This window comes from Hibiscus syriacus, unplaced genomic scaffold (assembly GCF_006381635.1).
Source record: "Hibiscus syriacus cultivar Baekdansim isolate YM2019G1 unplaced genomic scaffold, ASM638163v2 tig00111409_pilon, whole genome shotgun sequence".
Classification (NCBI taxonomy): Eukaryota; Viridiplantae; Streptophyta; class Magnoliopsida; order Malvales; family Malvaceae; genus Hibiscus; species Hibiscus syriacus.
The window spans coordinates 3,388,751-3,413,102 of record NW_024063086.1 but is presented as its reverse complement, the minus strand read 5'-3'; the positions used below and the strand labels follow the sequence as shown (position 1 = coordinate 3,413,102).

General features: G+C 30.0%; 1 long non-coding RNA gene across 1 annotated transcript in view; it reads left to right on the top strand.

Moving 5' to 3' along the window:
• Positions 1–7,132: 7,132 nt before the first annotated feature.
• Positions 7,133–24,352, top strand: part of LOC120162884 — a 37,909-nt gene continuing 20,689 nt past the window's right edge. The window contains exon 1 of the long non-coding RNA XR_005519583.1: positions 7,133–7,195. This is a non-coding gene — a long non-coding RNA (uncharacterized LOC120162884). The remainder of the gene's footprint in view (positions 7,196–24,352) is intronic.

Sequence of the window (24,352 nt, the reverse complement as noted above, 5' to 3'; positions counted from 1 at the left end):
ATACGAGCTGTGGTGACAGCATTAGTGCACAACCTCTATAGACTCACATGTCTATAGTTCTCACATGTGTACATGGGCTAATAAAGAAGATATTATAAAAGAACCTTGTATGATATTGTGTGCTTTGTTTGTAATCTTTATGAGGTGAAATGATATATGTGATATGATTGATAGGTGTATATAGCTTGGTTAAGAAGAATAAGTACAAGAACATATGACTAAAAGATAAAGAACTAAAATAAGACTATTAAAGAGATAAGGAGAAATTTATTACATACGCTTTATATGCTTTGTGATAGGAAATATGTACTAGAATTATATGATGATATGTGTGCTGCTTTGTGAAATAATATGTATGTATATGATATACAGAATGATATATATATATATATATATATATATATATATATATATATATATATATATATATATATATATATATGTTTGGATGTATTTTATGGTTTATCATGATTATATGAAATGTGCATAATAAGAATTAGTTATGATATGCTATATTCAGTTTGTTTATGCCTCACTAGGTCATCGACTTAGCGTGTGATTGTTTCACACGTAGGTTAAAGAAGCAAGAAGAGAAGCGAAGAAGAGCAAGACATGTTAGCAACTCCCTTACAAAATTTCAGATCATAAAATAGATAATTTAAAGGTGTTTGGTTAATTTGATTATAGTTGGCATGTACTAAATGATTGAGTTAAATATGCTCTGATCGATTTTGGTTATGGTCATTTATGTAAATAAAACGTTGTTATTTTAATGAAAGTTTTAAATTTTCTTTGAATTTTGTCAAGAGTCAAGGTTTGAAAAGTCAATGTGACACCTCGGACTCGTATTCGGGTCGGGTATGGGTTAGGGGTGTTACAAGCCCCATTTGTATCAACTATTTCTTTTTCTTTTTCTCTCTAACCCGCCGTTTTCTCTCAACTTACCCTTCATTCTCTCTCTTTTTCCTTTCATTTTCTTTCCTTAAACCAACGGCCACCATTGTCGCCGCTGCTCAAGGGCTTCGGTGAGGGACCAAAACTCCCCTAAACCGCTTTCATCTGATTTCCCAAACATCAAATATAACTCAAACCCGATGAGATACCCCTAAAAACTCCCTAAATAAAACCCAAGAGACATATTACCTTCGACTTAAGGTGGTTTTCAGTCCAGGAGATGGTGACGACGCTCCTTTTTCGACAGAAAAGGTAAAATCTTTCTTCATTACTATTTTTCTCCCGGGTTTTTGGGTATTCGACTCACTCATAAAAAGGAAACCCCCTCGTAGTTTAGCCCTTTTTTGTTTACTATTGCTGATGAGAGAAATAATGTCCCATTTTTTCTTTTGGTTTTGTGTAGTTTATATCCATTCTTCTTTTTTCTGGTATTTCTTCGGTTTTTCTTGCATGTTAGAGGAGGGGAAAAGGTGCAAATGGAGTGAATGAATCAAGGGTCGAGAGAGGATTTGCTCGTCCTCTTGGAGTCTTATGGCTGCACGACGCCCCTTCTCTCTGTAATTGTCAAGGGAATGTGGCAAGAAGACAAATGGGTGCTGCTGTAGGTACTGTGGTCAGGTACGTAGAGGATTTGGAGAGGTGCGTGTGCATCCAACGCGTGAATCCGGACCGTTGATATTCCCCGTCTGAATCTGAACCGTTGGATCACTGATTGGATCCAACAGTTGTAACGCGTTGGCGGCGGCATGAATGTTCTAGGGAAAATAAACCCTAAATTGACCTCTTATTTAGACTGTTGATAGGGTCCAGATCTAACAGTTGTGAGCTTGTGCGTTGTTGGACAAGAGAGTGAATCTAGAGTTTCCTCTAAACCCTAACCATTGGGCTACTGTTAGGACTCCAACCTGTTTGTAACAAATGTACTTGTTAATGAAATTGATAGGAACTGGTCCTTGTAAAGTCCATTAATATTTTATGTATATATGTTCAATTTAACTATTTATAATATATATATTTATACGCATATAATATAAACATACTCACATATGTGATATATATATTTATATGCTTATAATAAATACCACACACGCAACCCTATATATAATGTATATTTTGTTTATAATATGTAACACTTTGATAATATATATATATATATAAGCCATAATATAATATAATACTAATATATATAAAAGCACGCATAACCAATAATGATGATTAACCCATGCAATTAAATACATATATATTCACATAACTAATAATAATATAATATAATATATATACCTATATAATATGCACCCTACATATAACTAAATAACTAGCCCAATAATTCTTTGCATTTAAACTAATTAATAACATAAATGAACTTGGATGTATCCCCGGAAAAAAAACGAGTATCTACACAACTATTTATATTTTTCAAATTTTTTTTTGTGGACCGAAGAGAAAGGGGGTTCAGTGGGAAGATGATTGTACCATGAGAGAATCAAGGAAGTCAACCTCTTTCAATTATACAACATGATTCTTACAATGTTATGGAATTAGGCTTGCATGTGGATCCGAATGAATCATCTTTTCCACAAAAGTAAATCATTGCCCGCTATGCAAGAGGATAGCAAGTTACAATTTTTGTTTCAATAGAACATGTATTTATATTACTATGAAATTCATAAATGAAGCCATTATTCGTGGGGTTACCATTATTCTATTTGTAGTGATGAACCTTGTATGCGTTCTTAATATAAGAAAAGAAATTTGTCAAAATTTTGGGGTTTTAAAGGGTCGTGGAAACAAATAAGAACTCTTGAATGGAATTGAAAATTTGCTAAAGAATTATCAGTCTATTTGAATTGGACGTCAAATTTAATCATTTTATAATTTACAAATAAGAACTATGGGGACTATTTGTATATTTTACCTACTTTAATTTGTATGGAACTGTTTCTTAAGTGGTAAAGTTTGATTTACTAGTACAATTTTAGTGTGGCGTTTTTATGTAAATTGTTGTCACCGAAAAGAATAAAGTAAATGGAGAAAAGAGAGAGAATGCAGCTGGTACTCACACTGACACAGAGACTTTCCCTAAACGACAAAAAACAATAAGATTTTTAGTTCAGATTGCCTAACCTCGGGTTAAAAAACAGCGATTTTGGAACGTAACAAAAATATAATAAAAATCATAATATTTTATGTTGAATAAGTAAAAAAATATATTATAGCTTATATTTAATTTAGAATATTATAATTTTAATCACATTTTTATTTTGTCCTAATATTATTATAGCTTGTATTTATATCTCAGAATTTTAAAGATAATAGGAGATCACGAGTTTCTGTTTAATACAATCAGCAAAGCTTAATTTGATAAAATATATAAAACTAAAAAATATCAGCTTTTTTCAAATGGAATACAAGGCTTTCCTGATTTTTCAAAAAAGAAATTTATCAAACTGTGAAAATGAGACAATTGCAGGTAAATTTTGAGAAAATGGTTAATAAAAAATTAGAGAAATGGGGGTTCTATAATATTAATTAGGAATTTAAAATAAAATTTATACTAAGTGAAAAAAAAAGACATCGTGTGTTGTCGGAGAAAAAAATATATAGATTAAAACTAATGGTAATTGTCAACAATAATATTAAAGTTGAATTGGGTTAGGAAGATTGTCTTATCTTTACAATATCTGATCCCGATTAATAGATTAATAAATCGAAAATAAGTGATTATATAAAAATGATAATAATAATAATATTAGAGTTGATGATGATGGTAAGTAATATTATCGGGGTTGATGATAAATACGGAACATGAATAAATAGGAGGAATCAAGCAAATTTGATAATTAAGGGTTATATTATTACTTTTTGAGATTTGAGGTTGGAATACTATATATGAAGTAATATGAATATGAATATTTATTGTTAAATAATTAAAGAATTTTTGAATAAATATTAACTTATATTTATCTTAAATTTATAAGTATTTTTTAAATTATATAGTAAAAATGTCATTCATTGTAAAATTTATATTTATGATTGAAATCTTTAATGAAGTATAATTCGTTTTGTTTTTTGTTAACAAATTTGTAGAAACAAAACACCCCCATCCCATTAATGAAGTTATGGATAAAATAGCACCAACTAAGTAGATTTATTAATTAAGGGATCGATTATTATCTTTTAAAATTTTGTATTCAATTATCACACCTAAATAAAAAAAATACTATAGTTACTATATATATATATATATATATATATATATGTATGTGTGTGTGTATGTGAGAGAGAAAATGGAAGGAAAAGAAAATCAAAGCCCAGTTACCATCACACCTTAGCAAACCTAAATTCCAAACCACGTCTCTGTTTTGTTCCTTATTTTATTAAACTTTTTTCCATCCTTAGCTTCTTCCCCCACAGAAGCAGCACCGTGAGTGATATTGATGCCAAAGTGTCCTTCACACAAGATCATTGTTGTTTCTTTAGTTCCTTTCATTTCTCCCAACCAAAACAACAAATTGAAGAAGAAGAAGAAGAAGAAGACGGATGTTACAGCAATGGATTCAACCGCAATCTTCTCCAAAATCTTCCTCCTCTTTTGCCTCTTGCACTTTCCAGGTAATTCGGGTTTTCCCTTTTCTTTCAATTATCATGGCGTCCGCTTTCCGTTGTTGTTTTTCGTTGCTTGGAATTTTCATGGCTATCCCATGAAGGAAAATGTCTCTTTTTCTCTCTCTCAAATCCACCATTGTTCTTTATGTTTGGAACCGACATTAAAGTTTAATAATTAATAAATAATAATTCATTTGATCCCTCATTTGTAATTAAAAATTTATTTTAATAATTTATTTTATTAAAAATAATAAAAATTATTAATAATTGTTAAAAAATAATAATTAATGAATAATAATTCATTTGATCCCTCAATTATAATTAAAAGTTTATTTTAATATTTTTTTTATATTTTTAAACAATTAATTTTATAGGTCAATAAATTTTTCAAAAATATATTAAATTTATAATTTTTTAAATTATAAAATATTTATTATTATCATCATTTTATAAAATAAATACTAATTATAAAATTTTTATAAAATTATTCATATTTTAAATTAATTATACTCAATTTTTTTCTATATTAGATTATACGTATTATGTAATTTCATATAAAAATTAAAATTTATCGAGTTATAAAATAATTTAAAAAAGAATATTTAAATATTTTAATGCATAATTTTTTTTCGCACATAAAAAATAAATAAAAAATTTGATGTTATTACATAAAAATCATTCTAACAGAAATTAATTACATATTAGGTATTATTTTAAAAAAATTACAAAATTAATATCTAATCCTTTACATGTTCCTTATGTAAAGTGTGGTGCATAAGTCTCGTCTTTCTACAAAATATGTTAGATCAAGAAATATATATATGAAAGAATGTGACAGATAAATATATATATATAAAAAAAAGTAATTTTTGGAAAAAATCACCGCTGACTAAATGACGTAGTTAGTCTTCATTTCAACAGTCTGTCCTGTCTCAATATCTGTGCTATGTTTCTCCATATTTTCTTATCTTATATAGGCTCTAGTTGTATTTAGACGAGGACCGAAAAATTAAAAATATATATATTTTTTAAATTAATACTTGAAGAGTGAAATTTTTTATTTAAAATTTAAATTGTAGAGTAGGATTTAGATAATTCAAGTTTTAGTTTTAGTAGTTAATGGATGCCTAAAATACAAATGGTCCATCAATTATAAGTTGTTATTTTATCGAGTTTTTTAATTATTAAAAGTTATAAAATAATTTTATGACTATATTATGATATTTTATTGAGTTCATCGATTATTAAAAGTTATAAAATGATCGCCGATTGTTTACATGTTCCAAACTTTTTTTTTCGTTAAAAAATTGGCGGTCTTTTAAACTAGATGTTAACCTCTTAATTGAGATATGATAAAATTTAATCTCAAAATCGTTTGAGTTGTATTTTGTGGATCAACTATTCGTTTACAATATATCTTCTAGCTAGTACTTGAAACATTATGATGTTGAACCAGTACTTGAAAGCAACGACGTCGTCAATAGAAATCGTTGAAAAAACTGATTTTATCATATCTTCGTAAACAGGTTAACATTTAGCTCATATGATCGTTAACTTTTAACGAAAAAAGACAAGTTTAAAACATATGAATAGTCGGATGACCCAACAAAATAACGTCCTATAGTCGGAGAATAATTTTATAATTTTTAATCGTCGATGGATTTAATAAAACAATACCCTATAGACGGATCACCATTTGTATACTTTACCCTTAATATATTGATTTTTAAGTTCAAATAGCCTTCAATTTTGCATGATATATATATGAGTTTATGATTCACTTACACAATGTAAAACTTTTTAATTTTACACAGATTTAAGACCGTTGGATGAGTGCAAATAGATGACTAAGATTGACTCTTTTTTTCCAGTAAATATCTTCTCATTTCTTACACTTAATCCCACTCATCTATTTTCACTCATCCAACAGTCTTAAATCTGTTTAAAATTAAAAGAATTTTACATTGTGTAATATGATTTTACCCTTATATAAATTACTAATGATTATAAAAAAATCATTTAAATTGAAATCAATTAATATCACAATATTATAAATATTTACAATTAAATTTAAACAGAAATTCAATTAATTTAAAAAAATTGACTAGATCGAATACTTATTCTTAATTAAGTCTCTTGTATCACATCAGGATTATAATCTAACTATTTTTTTTAATATGATCCAGGTCCAAGTGATACAAGGAAGTTTAATATTTACAGCAACAAAAAGGACAAAACAACTCCTCTAGCAACGATACCAATAATGATTCCGACCACTTCTCCTATTTCATCAACTCCAGTCTTGAACCCACTTCAATTCCAGATTCGGCAACATCTCCGATGACAATGTCGCCGATTTTGGGCGGTTCCAATGACAACAACAACGAGGGGCGGCGGCAGCAGCTGGTGCGTGGCCAGCCAAAGTGCATCACAAAGGTCATTGCTAGTAGGTCTAGACTATGCGTGCGGGAACGGTGGTGCGGACTGTTCGGTGATTCAGTCGGGTGGAAGGTGTTACAATCCGAACACGATCCATGCTTATGCTTCCTACGTGTTCAACAGCTACATCATGAATAACCCAGTCCCTAGTAGCTGTAATTTTGGAGGCGCTCCGTTACCACCAGCATTGATCCAAGTAAGTTTAAAATCAGATATATTTATTTTTAAAAAATAGGGTAAAGTACGTATTTAATCTCACTTAGGTTTCATTTTTGTCATTCAATTATTTTCCCCCTCAAAATCATTACTAAGGTTATATTTTGATTTCATTTTTATCACATGTCGTAAAAAAAATAAAATTATTTTCGTGATATATTTTTTCAATAATGATGTGACTTTACTTATAATAACACATCATCATAACATTTAACTTTTTAACTACAGGGTTAAAATGAAACCAAAATATAACGTTAATGATAATTTAGAAAAATAATTGAATAACAAAAACAAAATCAAAGTGGTAGTTGGATTACTAAATACACGGTTTATCCTAAAAATAACAGAAACTATTGATATGGTATTTTTTTAATTTTTTAATTTGGTACCCTGTCACAAAAAAATTAATAAAATTATTGACATGACATTTTTTTAATTTTTCAGTGATAATATGACATTATTTTATGATGACTCGTCAATATTATCGTTGAGTTTATAACAACGGACTACTAAAATGAAACTTCAACTAAATGTTAAGTATATTTTGAAAAAATTGATGTTTGAGTACCAAAACAAAATAAAAGTAATAGTTTGGGTACTAAACATATAGTTTACCCAAGAAAAAAACTAATATCTTAATTTTCAAAGTATGAGAACCAAAATTTGAAGAATTAACATAAAGAGATTAATTTCTCAATATTTGCAAAGTAGAAAGATGAAATTAATAAATACACCAATTTTTTGAATAAAATTTTATTCTAAATGCAAGAATTAGGGGTCAACAAACCTCAATTCAACTAAAAATTTGAGTTTTTTCAATTTTGAATTATTCAAGCTATTTGAGTCAACTCAAATTATCGAGTTGAATTTCGAGATCGAAACGAGATGAAATTTAAAAATTTTGAGTCACTCGAAAAATTAAAAATTTGGTTAAGTATTTTGACAGTTTTATGATTTAGTCCCTGATTTTCTTATTCCTTCAATTTCTTTTTTATTTTAAGTCTAGTTTTTTTTTATCAAATTTAAACTACATGCTCCTAAATCATCATAGAATACCTATGTACTTTAAATTCCTCCTTTTGATAACAAGTTTTCTATTTTTTAATTTAATCCCTCAATTCTCATGATTTCTTCAATTAATCTTTCATTTAAAGTATGCTTTAACCAAATTTAAACTACATGCTCATATACCACTATAGAACACTAGGGGTGTGCAAAAAGATCTGATTCGATCTATCCAATCTTTTTGAGCTGGTGATCTGATTTGAAATTCGGTTATCTGATCCGTTTTTTAATTCACTACAAAAGATATTTGTATTTATGGCATCTAAAACATTGTCACTAAATCTTTCATTTACGTCATTATTTGTCTTTTATGACATAAAAAATGGTGTCACGACAAAAATCACCCTAGTGAAACATATAGTGAAAATCATCTTAGGTGTGTCACTAAATGTCAAATGTGACGATATCTATATTTTCGTCACGCATAGTGAAACATATAGTGACATTAATGAATAATGCCACATTATAATTTATATTCATTTACAATTAATTATATCACAAAATAATATAATATTTCATCACTAATTATTCAAGTCGTCACTAATAATATAATGATTTTATTATATAAATGTCGAAAACAATATCGTCACAATTTTTATTAAAATTATTAAAAGTTATTTTTTGAAAATTTTAAAAACAGTTACATTAAAATAAATGTCCAAACCTTTTATAAATTATAATAAAAGTCTAAAGTTTTTATAAAATATAAAAAGATGTAAACATTTTTATAAATGATAATAAATAACAAATTATTTTTTAAATTACAGCAGAGGACAAACTTTTTATAAATTATAGTTAAGACCAAAACTTCTTAGAAAATACAATAAAAAGCAAAATTTCTTAGAAATTACAATAATGAAATATACTTTTTACAATTTACAATAAAAACCCAAAGTTATACATTCATTATATTTTAATCCTTTCCCTCTAAAATACCAAAAAGTAGCCCCCAATCTCAACCACATTCCTAGGCCTCTCCGCTGCCACTACCTCTTGGTCACCACTTCCGCCGGCCACCATCATGAAACCTTATAAATACAAAAAAAAGGTTAACTAAAGCCAAAAAATATTATTACCAACAAAAAAAAAAAAACAAACACAAACAACACAAATCAAAATCAAGAAAAAAAGGGGCAAATATGGTCTTTTGAATATTATTACCCACTCGGTTGATTTGATGAAGGGCCATATAAGATTGGAAGATTCGCGTAAATGCTTTGAAAAATAGACTGTAATATATGCATATCTTCCATTATTATTTTATTTATTTTAGGGAGAATGAATTAAAATGACGATTAATAAAGAAGGAAAAAAATGAGAGGGGTAAATATACTTACCCGGTTGAAGGCACATACCACTGGATTAAACCAAGAAGGAAAACGCGTGAATGGCCACAATATATTCAGTCAACCAGCAACGAAAGTATGGAGTTGATTTCTTTGCACCATGAAATCGAGCCATTGCTTCCTACCTTTTGGGTTATTAGATTGGGATTACAATTCTAAACCAATTGTTTTAGGGTTAGGAGAATTTTGAAAGGGAAAAAGGGTTCTGCTTTAAAATTAGGGCATTAGATAACACACACACATATATATATATATATATATATATATATATATATTTTAAAATATCATTATTAAATTAAAATCTTTTCTCATTAAAGAAAAGATTTTTTTTCTAGCTCAAATATTGAAACCGGTGGTTTTTGGAGGAAATCACTCAATAAAAATTAAATTTGGATAAATTATAGAGCAAGTTACTAAATATCTTAGGATTTTCATCAATGGAACCATCTTTCAAAATTTTTATACTTATAACTATAAATTTATGATTCTTTCCAATTTAGTTTCTTAATTAAAAAATATAAACAAATAGGTGCCAATTTCATATTATTATTTTTTAAATATAAATTGAACAAAAATAAAACCTGAGAGACATAACATGCATTTTACCTTCTCTTGTTAAAGTCATCAACATTTCTTTGGTAAAAAAAAGTGTCACATGGAATGGTATGATTGCTCTATTTTTTAATAATATGAAATGTTTTAAGGAATTTAATAATGTTAAAAATGAGACACCTCGTTATGTATGTTTTAAAGTCAAGGGGCAGAAAGTCTTGAAACAGTTTTAAGGGGCAAAGGTATAGTTTTGCAGGCAACCATATTTTTCGCCTTAAAGTAAATTAAACAAAACAGCTAAACCGTTATATTTCCCTTTAAAACAAAATCAATGAATGTTAGCAAATTTTAATTGGCATTATAATATGAAAAATTAGAAATACTAACAAGTTTTTCTAAATTAAATTATTCATTAAGGTCATATGATTATCTTATTAGCACTCAACTTTGACATGGTCAACTAATTATTATTTTTAACATTAAAAAGAATCTTAAATATACATGTAAATATATGTAATAATAAAAAATTATTATATATAATATAAATATATAGGACACATATGTTTGACGGAACTAATAGGAGTGATTGATAATATCAACTTAAAATCCAAAAACAATTGAAAAATCACAACTAATAAGATTTTTAATTAGTTGTGAATCAAAGATCCCACTGCATACCTTTCCCTCAATTTTTTCTATTAATTTTTTATGCCAAACATTAAGTGACACAATCTCGTAGTGTCTTTTAAAACCTTCATATAAAAGACAAGGATAAAAAATGAGTGACAAATAATTACATTTATCAAGTTAAAGTTATTTGTGTGACACTATTAAAATGTCATCTTTTATGCTTTATAAAATATGACGAATCAGATTGTCACACATAGAACTTATTAATGATAAATTTAAAGCGTAATTAATTCAAATCGTATCGTCATAATAATAAATTGTCACTAATACTTTCATTTCATTGAAGACGATTTTACAACGTCACTATTTTGTCTACACGTCATTGAAAAGTTTCCTACAAATTTTTTTGGAGGAAAATTTTGGCCCCAAAAATATGATGAAAAAAAATCAATGATAAATTTTTAAATTGTCATAAAAAATATGCCATCAATCACTAAATGTGACAAAAACAAAAAAGCGTCACGTTACTAATATATTTTGTGACGTTATATACAATGTCATATAGGAATTTCGTCATAGATTGATAAATTTGTTGTAGTGATTTTTGAATAATTCGGATCGAATATCCAAAAAAACAATTCGGGTAATCGGATCAAATACGGATCAGATAAATTCCAATTTTAAATTATTCAAAAATCCAAAAAAATTGACTTTTAGATTTTAGATACCATTAAGCCCAATAAATGAGTAACCCACTAACTCATTAAAGCTCAAACCCAATAAAAATTAGGATTTTTAAATTTTTATTATGTGCGGGTAATTTTATATATATATATATATATATATATATATATAGTAGATGTATCAAATAAGTTACATTAAATCATAAAATTTAAAATTACTTTTCTGTCAAATTAAATTTTATATTTGGATATCCAAAAATTAGGCTCTGATTCTTTCAGATCGGATACATATCACTATTTTAGGTATCTGAAATTTTCGGATCAGATCGGATCCAATATTTGAATTTACACACCCCTATAGAATACCTATATAATTTCAATTCCTACTTTTTTTTACTAAAATTGTATTCTCTTATTTAATTTAGCCCTTGACTTTGCGTTTTACTTAATTTGGTTACTTGAATGTAATTGTTTATAAATTCTTTAATCACATCAATTCTTTGACTCCTTTATACTTTGATTGATATTTTACTAAAAAACTTCTTTAAAATAGAATATTGTTTATATATTTTATAATTTTAGATTTTATTTAATATATTAAATAATATTATAATGTGAAAAGAAAATGAACAAATATATACATATAGTTAGAGAAAGTTAAAAAAAGTGGGACCAGTTTGTATCATAATACTATCAATAATTATAATTAAATTTTTATATAAATTTGAATAACTCGACTCGAAAAAATTTCAAGTCAACTTCAAGTCATAAAATACGACTCATCAACTCGAATAACTTAAAAACTTTTGACTCAACTCCACTCAATCGAATATTCACCCTTAGCAAGAACTATATGAAGGAGAAGAAATGTTTAATGAATTATAAAGTTTAATATTTTTAATCTCATAAATATTATTAAATAGATTTTTTTAGAAAAACAGTCGTGTTTGAGAATACTTTTCAACCTTAGTGTAAAATTAAAATTTTAGTTTATGTATTTGAAAAATATTTTTAAATTCAAAATTATATGTAACACCCTCAAACCGATGCAGGTGACCCGATCCTATCTGGGTGTCACATTAAGGCCACTGGCGACCCCAAGTAAAAATCCAAGAAAAGTTAATTTTTTTGTTAAAACGTGTAAAATCATAAAACAAATTATAAATAAAATGCAAGCCCAAAAAACCATTCATATATTACAAACCGAATTAAAATCATACAAGTTCCAGACTCAGTATATAAAAAAATCAAATGTGACCTACATGCCCCTAATTTCACATTGTACCATGCTCTACAAGCAAAGCCAAAGGAATTCCCAATACTGAAGTTGTTAGCTGCACTGGATCGATTCTTTTTACCTGAAATGGTAAGTAAAGAGTGAGCTTTGGGAAGCTCAGTAATACAAAACTACCAGATGAATGCAATAGGCCAATAGGTATAAGTAAAGCATGAATTTTCTTACTGATACAGAAATCGTCAGCTTCTACCGACGAGCTCAAATTTCTTTAATCATTTCTCCATGTAACAGTAGGGAAATCAAAATCTGAAGAAAATAATCAGAGAGAGAGACTCAAGAGACTGAGATGAAGAGTCTAGTGTGCTCCCTCAAAATCAAAATAAATGTAATCATAGTTGTAATCACCATTTTTCAACTTTTATGTATTATTATTATTAATATAAAATATTATTACTTATTTATTATTTACAAAAACCTAAACTCGGGCCCAATATTCAAGCCTGAAACCCAAATATGAAATTGGAAGACCTTAAGCCTATAAGAGCAGACCCATATGGATTAGGGTTTTATACTTTTCTCTGCAACCACCAGAAGCCACAGCTGTTGGATCAAATCTGATCTGATGGTCCAAATCAATTATAGCTTTAGGGTTTCATTATCAACCCTAAATGGTTAATTGCCATCGACGCCATCACCAAGCCTATGCCGCAGCCGTTTCCAATATCTTCCCACTATCACAGCTACGCCGATTAGTCGTCGTTAAGTCTAGCCAAACAAATCCGTCAAGAATCTCAACAAAACATGAAAAAATTTGGGGGATTAAAACCCCAAAATCATCACACACAGTAATCGTTAGAAGCAAGTATAGATTATGTTTATCTTTTATTCTTTTTTATTTTATTTTAGTTTTGAAAGAGTGGGTATAAAACCTGGAAAAAATTAGTGTAAAGGGGACTTTTTTTCCTTCACCTTCGGAGCAATAGAAAAGAAAAAATATTGAGGTAATTTTTTTCTTCTTTTTTAGTTTCGAAAATTAAAAAACAAAACAAAACACAGAAAAAAGGGGAAGTCAAGCAGTCACCTGAAAGGGGGTAGTCGATCGAGGGTTGTTCATCGGTGAGGTGGCCGAAGATTGAGAAGTCGAAGTGTCTAGGAGAGTTTTTAGGGTATTTAGAAGACTTATTAAGATATTTAGACTTTAGATTTGGGGTTAGGAGGCCGAAATAAGGTTTGGGTTGTTTTTATTTATTTTTTTGGTTGATTTAAGAATTCCGTCCACCATAGGCAGTGGCCGGAGCGGCGGAGGAGGTGTCGGCAAGGGCTGGCTGAGAGAGAGTTGGGGAGAGCTTTTTTTAGTTTTTTTAAAGAATGAGTGAAAATAAAAGGAAAAAATATAAGTATTTTTTATATAAGAGTTTTTGGGTTATTCACGCTTAGGTCCCTAGAGTTTTAGCGTGATTTTTCACTTTGGTCACCTGTGAGTACCAAATCTATTATTTCCCCTATTTTACTCATGCTATATATTGATTGGTATAATCATGCTTAGGTCCCCCTAGTTTTAGCATGTTTTTGCACTTTGGTCACCTGTAGTGATTATTTAAATTTATTTTAATTTTGATGGGTTGACTTTGCAATTTTTGCATTTTTATATAGTGTATTTTAGGCTTAAAAATGAATAATTATTGTTTAATCCCTATAATTTCACCGTATTTTATATCTTTGTCACTAATTTGTTTTTTTATTTTGTTTTGATTTAGTTATTTAATTTTTAATCAGATTTAATTTAGTCCTTGTATTATATGTTTAATTTATTTCTTTTTAATCCCTATAATTTAATGACAATGTGATTTAGACCCTTCATATTTAATTTGTTAGATCTTGATCAAAAATTCATATTTATTTGTTTGTTTATTTTTTTATTATTAATTGTTTGTTTGACACTTTAAAATACATGATTATTTAATTTAATTTAATTAACCTTTTAGAATTTGTCCATGAATTAGAATCTTTAAGTTTAAATTTGATTAGTAATTATAGTTTTACCTTAGTTTTAATTAGGGAACAATTTGATTCTAGTTTTCGCATAAAATGCTCGATTACTTGAGTTGATTGTTAGAATACCTAATTTTTTAAAACTTATTTAGATCAATCCAATAATTTTTCATAGTTAATTAGTACAATTATTAGAGTTGTTATTTATTGGCTAGTCCATAAACTTTAAGTATTATAGACTTATATCATTAATCTTTAGACTTTTATATTTAGATCTCCTAATTGTAGTTCTCTTATTTTTTTTAGTCCTTAAACTTTAAAAAGATTTTTAAATTAATATAATTAAATAGGTTAAATAGAGCCTCCACCTTTAGATCAAGATTTCAATTTAGTCCCTTTAATTTAGGGAGTAATCTAAGTTGGCCCTCGCCTAAATGTTCAAGGGACCATATCGATTATTCGATTCAATAAATGATTAAAATCAAGAAGATTAATATTAGAGCCTACATTTTTAGGTTTATGCCTCTAGGATCTTTAATTATCCGTAATTTGACACTTTAAGATAGTAAAAACCTTAATCTAACTTTAGTTTAATTAAGATTAATAAATTGTTTAATTGCATCATGTTTTAAAATCTAAGGCAATGTTCACTTATTAAGGAGTCAATGGTATATCTCCCGCAAGCATGCTCAGGGGGTGACTACTGGTGATTCCCGAAATAGGTCGACATCCTTTTCAAGATTGCATCATGATTTCTAAAATCGAGGCAATATCCGGTTATTGGGCACAATAGTTGATCTTTCGCATTCATGCTAGGGTGCGAATGTTATTGGCTTTAATAAACAAATACCCTTTTTAACTTTGCATCCGTAATGATTTTTAAATTAGATAAAGTTCGAACTCAAGATTTTTAATTCTAAATATAGGGTAATCAACTAGGTACCAATTTTTTGGCGTTGTGGGGGTGCTAATCCTTCCCCACGTGTAACCGAATCCCGAAACATTTTTTTGTTTTTGTAAACCCTAAAACTTGGTATTTTGATAAAAAAAATTAAAATGTTTTATTAAAATCACTCAATTTTTATGGTGTCCCGATCACACCTTAAAATGATTGGTACTGACTCCAAACATTTCAAAACCTTTTCAAAGAAAAACCACTAAGTCGAACTAAGTTTTTTTCCACCAGGGAGAAAAATGGTGACGGCAGCTTAACGACTCCACTGGGGTTGTCTTGTTTTCCAAAATAAATTGAGAGTCAAGCCAAGAGTTGGTTACCCTATATTTAGGATTATGGAAATTATGAGTTCAATCTTATTAAATTCACAGTTCATTATGTTATTTCAAAAAAATATTTCTCTCTGGTTAATGCTTACACTTCTGTGAATATTTAGGATTGTTGCATACCATAGCTCTAAACCCGAGCTCAATCCCGATCTACTTAAGTAGAGGGAAAAGTTACACCACATGGGGAGCATTGGGCTTCCTTGTGTGGGTCTGACAAGTTACCTCTGGAAAGCATCCTAAGTTGCCTATCCGGATATCAGTTCCAAGATACGCTTTTAGTGGTGTGATCCCCTAAACTGAGTCTGATTCGTAAGTCTGTACTGGGCCAGAATCGAAATCAACCTTAGCATGTGGAGAATTTAGTAAACCTACCCCGCTAGAGCCTTGTGGATACCCTAAGAGAACTAGAATGTATGCTGTTATGGTTCTAATTTTATATGTACGCTTTATTCACTATATTTACCGATTAAATTTAATCATTTTAGATTTTTTACGCACATTTCTTTTATTTGATCATTATTTCACTAACTTGATTTCCTTCTGTCTTGTTATGTGTTTTGTTATGTTTATTTTTTGCATGAACATGACATATCATCAAAGATATTGATCCCTGAAATAGTTGTTGGCCTTAAAAAGTAATTAAAACGAAAATGTCTTCCGATGGGTTAGATAGAATTTGAGAGATTGATTGGTGGTCAAAATAGAAAAAACTTCAATCAAGAGACAGTCTATCTACTAAAGAAACGATTCGAACTCAACATGATTCAATGCTGAGAGGAGAAGCTGAAGACCGCGAGCTTGCTTAATTAATCTTTGATATGGATTTTAATGATACCATAGAATAATGAAGAACGATACATTATCCGACTACTCACAGGAGTTGAAGAGCTAGAAGATAGAGCTAGATTTTTTCCATAAATCTTCGTTTTTTGCTTTCCCACTGTAAAGAGACATTGTCAGTTCTTTGAGAACTGTTTTATAAACATTTATCTTTTTGGATCAATGTCTTTTGCATACATTCATTTTGCATTACATTTGTATTGCTTAATACATTTCCAAATCATGCATTAAAACATTTATTCATTATAATAATAATAATATGATAAGGTTTCTGATCGTAATTATTCTGGTTCCTACTAGTAGCAAGAACACTCAACACCCGCATGACACAAGAAAAATGCCTAAAAATAGAGGATATGCTAGCCAAAATTGAGAGAGAGCAGAAAGAGATGAAAGAAGAAGTGAGCAAGTTGGCACAAATTGAGGCTGATATCACAAACTCTCAGCCCGATCTATTGAACAATATGGAAGAAATGTTTAAGAGGTATTTGATCGCTGGAAAGAGTATTGTTGAAGACCCCATATATCCTCCGGCTCTTACACCTATTCACATTCCTAAGAACACCTCTGCGCATCAGTAAATCTGACCACCAGTCTATTTCACTATTGAGAACCCACAACATCATGTTGTAGCTTTATTTCCCACTGACTGTCCTGCTGCTTCTGGGTTGAAGCCAAGTGATTTTTATACTAATAATGAGGTCCCTAACCTGAATGAATTAGCTAAGAAGAAAAATTTACCCAACGACTGAAAAGTATAGAAGAGGTGATAAAATCTAGGGAGATTGTCAAGTCATTCTATGGTTTGACGCCAAAGAGATAAGTTTGGTCCCCGACCTGGTTCTCTCACCAAAATTCAAGTTTCCAGATTTCGAGAAGTATAATGTGACCACATGCCTTTTATCCCATATCACCATGTATTGTCGTCGGATGACTGGCTACGTGGAGAATGAGATGTTGTTGATCCATTGTTTTCAAGACAGTTTATCTGGACTTGCTTCCCAATGGTATACCCAGCTAAAACATACTCAAATCCATTCTTGGAAAGACTTAGCTCAAGCCTTTTTGGGTCAATACAAGCATATGACTGATGTAGCCCCTGATTGAACAACATTGCAAAACATGGAGATGAAGTACAATAAGAGCTTCCGACAATATTTGTAACGGTGGAGGGACATCGCTTCTCAAGTGCATCCACCAATGACTGAAAGGGAGTTCACTATTTTGTTCATCAATATATTAAAATCTCCTTATATTAATCACATGATAGGGGTTTCCACTAAGAATTTCTCTAACATCATCATGTGTGTAGAAATGATCGAAACAACTATCAAGAATGGTAGGATAAGAGGCTCCGACAGTGATAACGATGAGAAAATAATTGAGGTCAATACAATAAGATCTTATTCAGTTAATGATGGGGCATTCTGATGCAAACCCAGAAGAAATCATTGCATCCACTAGGAATCTTCGTTGCACTCACATATTGTCTTGTTTGAATTTCTTTTCTTTCTCTTTTCGTTAAAAGGTTTGTAAGTCACTTGACTATCAAACATATTAAATAAAATGCTAGATTCTAAGGTTATGATCAATGAGTAAAATTCAATCTTGAAATTCTTTAAGTATCAATTAGATTAAAAGCTCTTTAAAAAAATCAGAGTTATAGATCTTTGATAAAGTGACAATATTAAACCTTCATAAAACAAGGACCCTTGATCCTACTCAAAAAAATACACTCGAACACCATACCCTTTTATTACAGGACCAATTTAGCCTTCTCTTCTCATGAGGAAATGATCAAGAGGCTTGGCATTCAGGTATGCATAGGAACGGACAACATGTGGCATCTCTTGTGTATGACATTGCAAAACTGCCTAGACTACACTTCTTTTGTGGACGTTCAGTGATGATTATAATCTTCACAAATGGAATGGTGGAGTGAATGAATTTAGTATAGGTAAGTTTGTTTAGGAACTGAACTCTAAATATGGGATTTTCTGACCATCAAGGACACCTAGACTATAACACGTTCTTCCCGATGAGCTTAAGAAATTCTAAATCTGAATACTCAAAAGGTTAATAAATTATTATTATTATAAATTATACAATAAAGCTGAGCTATTCCAAAAAAGCAATTGGTTATAGAGGAAGCTCAAATGTCATGGCTTTATGAATAGATTGCATTCAAACCATGACATTTCTCGGGTACTTGCCAATTCAGTGTTTGCTCCATTGTGATTGTCAATTCGAAGACTTTCTGACGAAATGTACCCTTCAGCTATGCCTGAACAAAGGAAAACTAAATAAATTCCAATAAATAAAGGCTCTAATGCCTATGGTGAATCTAATAATAAGTTTCGATGAAAATGAACTAAGGGAGTCGAGGAACACCAGTTATAGTTGACCGCACACAAGCACTCAAGAATTTATATTTAGACTGGTGTCTCTGCACTACCACTGCTAAGGGAGTTTATGAAGCTTGAAAAAATGGAAGATTTCAGAGAACCGAAATAGAAGTGTTCTAGAAAGTCTAGTAATTTATTATGCTAGTTGCGTCATTTTGTTCGCATCCAACTAAATTACCAAGCCAAGAAAAAGGGGCATGTTATAATGTTCACAAGGACCGAGAAAGAAATGACATCTTTTGATAACTGAAACCTTATAAACTTTAAGGAGCTAACTTAAAACTAACCCATCAATTTTGACACTTGTCAAAGTTCTATAACTTTGAAAATTTTAAAAGAGCTGTTGATTCTTTTGATATTTAGTGAACTCATATTATGTGATTTGCTTCAATTGTGAGCCTAAAAGAAGTATATTTTTTCTCTTCAATAAACGTTCCATATTTTGAAAATTAAAAGAAAGAAAAATATTTTCAAACATGACAATCTCTCAAAATATTTTCAAACATGAAAATCTCTCTAGAGAGTATATCTTGGAAATGGAAAAAAATCTCTCAGACCTAGAAGCTCAGAATCAGAAAACAAGGGCAAATGATAAGAATGTTAGGGAGTCAAAAGAGCAGATTTTTGCCAAAAAAAAATACAATGGTACACTCTGGTGTGGGAAAAGAATAAATACGAATAGATCAAGAAGATAATCAAAATTTCTTGAGCACCTCTTCACTGCCATTAATCAAGAAAACATGTATCGGCACACACATACATGATTTTTGCCTCGTTGCATCAAACATCTATCATCATGTGCAATAAAGACTTTGATTTTCCCTCTCATGAGGATACTTTTAAAATTTCCCTTGAAATCTTGTCTTAAAGACATTTTCTCCTTTCATGAGGATAAATTCAAAATTCATTCGTATTTCGTAGAAATATTCAGGATAGTTACATTCAGGTACATATTTTTTTTTACAGATCTTTCAGGAAAGAATAAAATCAAAGACAACTAGATGACTTTAGCAAGAATGAGAAATCATCTTCAGATTTAATATTTTCAAGAAAAGATAAAAAATTTATCTCACTTAAGATTGTTTTTCTTTAAACAAGTTTCTTCTCGCTTGAGACAGTTTGCCTTGAAACACTAATTTTGAGATTGTTTCACTCGAAACAAATTTTTAGCTCATCTGAGACACTTTCTCTTTAAATGAAAATTTTGAAATTGTTTCACTCGGAACAAAGAATTTTGTCTCACTTGAGATTGTTTTTCTTATGATAAACTTTATCTCACTTGAGACAGTTTTCTTTGAAATGCAAGTTTTGAAATTATTTCACTCGAAACAAAAATTTATCTCTCCTAAGATAACTTCTCTTGAAACAAATTTCTTATTCATTTTCATCCAGATGTTGAATATTTGATAGGAATTACAAAGTTAGCTAAGATTTCACATTTCCATGTTGGAGAAGATTTCAGCAAAAAATTAGTCCACTTTTCAATCGTTGAAAATGTGGATCTCAGCAAAGATTTGAGGACCTTTGGGTCATTACCTTTGGGTTCTTAAAATATAAATCAATGATATATGATAATCTTTTGCAGGTTTAAAACTTTTCAAAGAGAGGATAAACCAACCAATATTTCTAATGGGAGAGTTCATAATGAGAAGAACTCATCCAATGAGCGGGAAGTTCATAATGAGAAGAACTTGTTCAACCTTAGCTCATCCATCGCATATGGAGTTGGATCAACATCATCACTTTGTTCGATTCCATCATAGAAGAAGGTGGATCAACATTTCCAGTGGAAAGTTCATAATGATAAGAACTCATTCGATGAGGGAGAAGAAGTTCATAATGAGAAGAAACTTGTTCAACTTCAGCTCGTTTCCATCACATAATGAGTTGGAACATCATCAATACTTGGCTCATCCATCGCATATGGAGTTAGATCAACATCGTCACTTTGTTCGATTCCATCACATAATGAGATGGATCAACAGTTCCAGTGGAGACTTCATAACGAGAAGAACTCATCCAATGAGGGAGAAGAAGTTCATAATGAGAAGAACTTGTTCAACCTCAACTCGTTTCCATCACATAAGGAGTTAGAACAACACCAATACTTGGCTCATCCATCGCATACGGAGTTGGATCAGTATCATCACTTTGTTCGATTCCATCACAGAAGGAGGTGGATTAACATTTCCAGTGGAGAATTTATAATGAGAATAACTCATCCAATGAGGGAGATAAAGTTCATAATGAGAAGAACTTGTTCAACCTTGGTTCGATTCCATCACAGAAGGAGGTGGATCGACATTTCTAGTGAAGAGTTTGTAATGAGAAGAACTCATCCGATGAGGGAGAAGAAGTTCATAATAAGAACTAGTTCAAACTTAGCTTGACCCTATCACCTTGGCTCGTCCATCGCATAAGGAGTTGGATCAGCGTCACCTTAGGTCAACTATCGCAGAAGGAGTTAGGTCAACGTTCCCGAGAGAATAAGTTCATAATGAGAAGAACTTGTTCAATCACGTCTTATCCATCACAAAAGGAGGTGGATTGACATCCCCAGCGAGGAGTTCGCAGTTTGACAAGCAGAGACCATGTTGAAAAATGTTGTTTTGTGTCTTTGCTTCATTCTTGTTTCACTACAATGAGCAAAGAGGGGTAGATATGATCACCATTTTTTAACTTTTATGTATTATTATTATTATTATTATTATCATTATAAAATATTATTACTTATTTTTTTTACAAAAACCTAAACTCGGGCCCAATATTCAAGCCCGAAACCCAAATACAAAATTAGAAGACACGAAGCCCATAAAAGGAGGCCTATATAGATTAGGGTTTTGTAATTTTCTCTACAACCACCAGAATCCACAGTTGTTAGATCAGATCTAATCTGATAGTCCATATCAGTTGTTGCTTTAAGGTTTTATTATCAAATTTATATGGTTGGTAGTCATCGATGCCATCACCAAACCTTATATGGTTTCATTATAAAGCCTATGGCGTCTTAGTTTCCAACACTTTCCCACCATCACAGTCGCGCCGATCAGCCACCATCAAGCCTACCCAAACATATCAATCAGATATCTCAACAAAACCCAAAAAATTTGAGGCATTAAAAACCGAAAATCATCACGCACAATAATCGTCAGAAGCAAGTATAGATTAGGTTTCTCTTTTATTCTTTTTTTATTTTATTTTTGTTCTGTAAGATTGGGTATAAAACCCAGAAAAAATAGTGTAAAATTGGAATTTTTTCCCTTCATTATTTGAGCAATATAAAAACAAAAATATTGAGGTATTTTCTTTCTTTCTTAGTTTCGAAAATAAAAAAACACAACAAAAAAGGGGAAGCCGAGCAGTAACCTGAGAGGGGGTAGTCGGTCGGGGGTTGTTTATCGGTGAGGTGGCCAGATATAAAGAAGTTGAAGCATCTAGGAGAATTTTTATGGTATTTAGAAGCCTTATTAGGAGATTTAGACCTTGGATTTGGGGTTAGGAGGTTGAAATAAGGTTTGGGGCTATTTTTTTATTTTTCTTGGGTCGATTTAGGAATTTCGGCCACCATAGGCGGTGGTCGGAGCGACGGGGAAAGTGTCGATAGAGGCTGGCCGAGAGAGAGTTAGGGAGAGCTTTTTTGAGTTTTTTTTAAAGAATTGGTGAAAATGAAATAAAAAAAAGAGAAGTATGTTTTATATAGGAGTTTTTGGATTATTCATGCTTAGGCCCCTCTAGTTTTAGTGTGTTTTTGCACTTTGGTCACCTACGAGGACCAAATCTGTTATTTCCCCCTTTTTTACTCATGCTATATATTGATTGGTATAATCACGCTTAGGTCCCCCTAGTTTTAGCGTGTTTTTGCACTTTTGGTTACCTGCAGTGAATATTTAATTTTATTTTAATTTTGATGAATTGATTTTGCAATTTTTCATTTTTTATATAGTGTATTTTAGGCTTGAAAGATGAATAATTATTGTTTAACCCCTATAATTTTAGCATGTTTTCTATCTTGGTCACTAATTTGTTTTTTATTTTGTTTTGATTTAGTTATTTAATTTTTAATCAGTTTTAATTTAGTCCTTGTATTACATATTTAATTTATTTTTTAATCCCTATAATTTAATGATAATTTGATTTAGACCCTTTATATTTAATTTGTTAGATCTTGATAAAAAATTCGTATTTATTTGTTTATTTATTTATTTATTATTGATTGTTTGTTTGACACTTTAAAATACATGATTATTTAATTTAATTTAATTAGCCTTTTAGAATTTGTCCATGAATTAGAATCTTTAAGTTTAAAATTTGATTAGTAAGTATGATTTTACCTTAGTCTTAATTAGGGAATAATTCGATTCTAGTTTTCACATAAAATGCTCGATTACTCGAGTCGATTGTTCGAATACCTAAATTTTTAATCATTAACTAATTTTTTAAAACTTATTTAAATCAATCCCATAATTTTTAATAGTTAATTAGCACAATTATTAGAGTTGTGATTTATTGGCTACTCCTTAAACTTTAAGTATTATATACTTAGATCCTTAATCTTTAGACTTTTATATTTAAATCTCCTAATTGTAGTTCTCTTATTTTTTTAGTTCTTAAACTTTAAATAGATTTTTAAATTAATATAATTAAATAAGTTAAATAGAGCCTCCACCTTTAGATAAAGATTTCAATTTAGTCCCTTTAATTTAGAGAGTAATCTGAGTTGGCCCTCGTTTAAATGCTCAAGCGACCATATCGATTATTCGATTCAATAACAGGTTAAAATCAAGTAGGATTAATATTAGAGTCTACATTTTTAGGTTTATGCCTCTAGCTATTCAATTATCCGTAATTTGACACTTTAAGATAGAAAAAGCCTTAATATACCTTTAGTTTAATTAGGATTAATAAATTGTTTGATTGCATTATGTTTTAAAATCTAAGGCAATGTTCACTTATTAAGGAGTCAAAGGTATATCTCCCATAAGCATGCTTAAGGGGTGACTACTGGTGATTCCTGAAATATGTCGACATCCTTTTCAAGACTACATCATGATTCATAAAATCAAGCAATGTCCGATTATTGGGCACAATAGTTGATCTCCCGCA